Source organism: Triticum dicoccoides, unplaced genomic scaffold, assembly GCF_002162155.2.
Source record: "Triticum dicoccoides isolate Atlit2015 ecotype Zavitan unplaced genomic scaffold, WEW_v2.0 scaffold99785, whole genome shotgun sequence".
NCBI lineage: Eukaryota > Viridiplantae > Streptophyta > Magnoliopsida > Poales > Poaceae > Triticum > Triticum dicoccoides.
In genome coordinates, this window is record NW_021316412.1 from 98 (window position 1) to 2,204 (window position 2,107).

Sequence of the window (2,107 nt, forward strand, 5' to 3'; positions counted from 1 at the left end):
AATCATTAGCCTGTTTGCTTCAAAAATAACAGTTCCTGTTGAGATTCCTGGGATCCAATCCCAACCAGTCCATTTGATTAAAATGACTGGATTACTGGAATGAGAATACCAAAAGAACAAGATATAGTCTACAAAAAAAAGAAAGAATACAGCCAATCCCCATCACTGTTTTCCCCTCTGGTTCAACCCTCTCACCATTTAAAGCAAAAATCTATATGGACCATCCATTCCTAGTTTGCATAAGTATCTAGTTTTAATTTACCTTCACAAGAGCACCAATAACACCCAAGCTGGTAAGCCTCAAGTACTCAAAAGGTCTTGTCTTGCTGGTAGTATTTAGGAACGGGTACAGGTACAGTGGGATGTGAGCTGCAAAGGAAAAAGAAGAAGACTTAATTATTAACCACTGCTAGTTAAGATTTACTTATTCTGTAAAGTCACCAAAATGAGGAAAGCTTTTTAACAATAAACAATGGAAATATTTAAGACTTGGCATAGAAACAGCAGCGCTCAGTACCATTCAAGAACGGGATCCTGGTCTCAGGGTGTGAAGCAACACACTGCAATTAAAAAAAAGTAAAATGAAATTGAGGGGCAGATGGCAAGCAAGCATGATATGAAAGCAGTAGTATTCTCAATCCACCACAAGGCCCACCAGGAGTGAGGGTTTCCTTTTCTTTCTCATGTAAAATCATACCTGAAGAAGTGCAAGTGCATTGCAGACACGGTTTGATGCAACTGGCGACAAAGTAGGAGGTGAAAGTGAAGGGTAAATTGACACAATCTCCTGCATAAATTTTCAAAACAGCATGACAGACTGAATAAGGAAAATGTGCAGAACCATCAATAATTTCATATTGAAATAATCAATACACATGGACAACCACCCTTACTTAAATAACAAGAACTGCACAAGTACATATGTACTCTTGCCATTGCGACTGAATTTAGAACAGTGCAATAACTGTAACCTACCTGGAGCAGTGCAGCAACAGTGCCAAAGGAGTGCCACAGCAGTGGAGCAAGGTCTTGAAAAATCTCTCGTTTCTGAATGAGGAAACTGAGAAACAGATTAGACAATGAATTTTCACCTCCTGCATCCCAGATTTGCAGCCACACTTTAAATGTTAAAGTAAAATAGCTCTATGTATCAACTGTCCAGTTTGGAATATTGTCTTTGGAAAGTTGATGTTTCACTAAGAAAAGAAGGGTCTGTCTAGGACACATTTATGTCACGTCTAACCTTGTGTCCACTATGTTTGTGGTGTATTTTTTTTTGCCCCAGCTTTTTTTTTGTTCCTCGTTGCTGCGTTATTTGTGGGAGCTTAGATGTGACATCCTTAGAAAACATTTAGATGTGAATTAGACAAACTCAGAAAAGAATGACGATGCTTGCATTAGTGGCTCATACCATGGGTTCACACTTTTGGTAGATAAAGAAGTGACAGAAAAAAAAATACTATACTAAGTAAACTTCATCACTTATCTAGATAATCTGCAGAAGTAGAACAGATTGTTTCTAACCTATAAATGTCTTCCTATATAGTTTAAACTGTTTAGATTTCCTAACACCACCTCCTGATAAGTTTGCAAAGTCATCAATAGGACAGGATTTCACAAAGTTCACACCCCCGCCCCCCTGTCCTTGAACAGGGTATCTCCACCAGATACTATAATTAAATGTGCACAGCTGAATACCCCTCCAGCCTGCTCCAGCACAAAAATATTCATTGGAAGTTCACTTTTACCAAGAAACAAATACATCAGGAAGCAGGGGATATTAACAAAAATGCGCTTCTTGTGGTATTCACTCCTGAGAGATTGTATATGATAACTGCAGTATTTACCATTTTATTCAGGGGTACTATAACAGAAATGGGCACGTCTCTTGTTGTATTCAATCCTAACAGAACAACATATAAGATAACGGCAGTACTTTCCACTTTAATCAGAGCAAGCAGAACTAAAATGGATACAGTTATCTGATGCACACACCGAACTGCCATCCGAGTGTGTCCAACAGAGATCGGCAACCATTCCCGCTACGGATGCTAATAACAGGTAAACCATAGCACATGTTTAAAGAATGTATCATAATAAAAGCTAC

General features: G+C 38.5%; 1 long non-coding RNA gene across 1 annotated transcript; it reads right to left on the reverse strand.

Annotated features, from left to right (window-relative positions):
• Positions 1 to 297: 297 nt before the first annotated feature.
• Positions 298 to 1,056, reverse strand: LOC119348657. Its single transcript, XR_005169065.1, has 4 exons — positions 976 to 1,056; positions 698 to 787; positions 518 to 560; positions 298 to 369 (listed from the first exon to the last, which is right to left on the reverse strand). It is a non-coding gene; the product is annotated as an uncharacterized LOC119348657 (long non-coding RNA).
• Between the last annotated feature and the right edge of the window lie 1,051 nt (positions 1,057 to 2,107).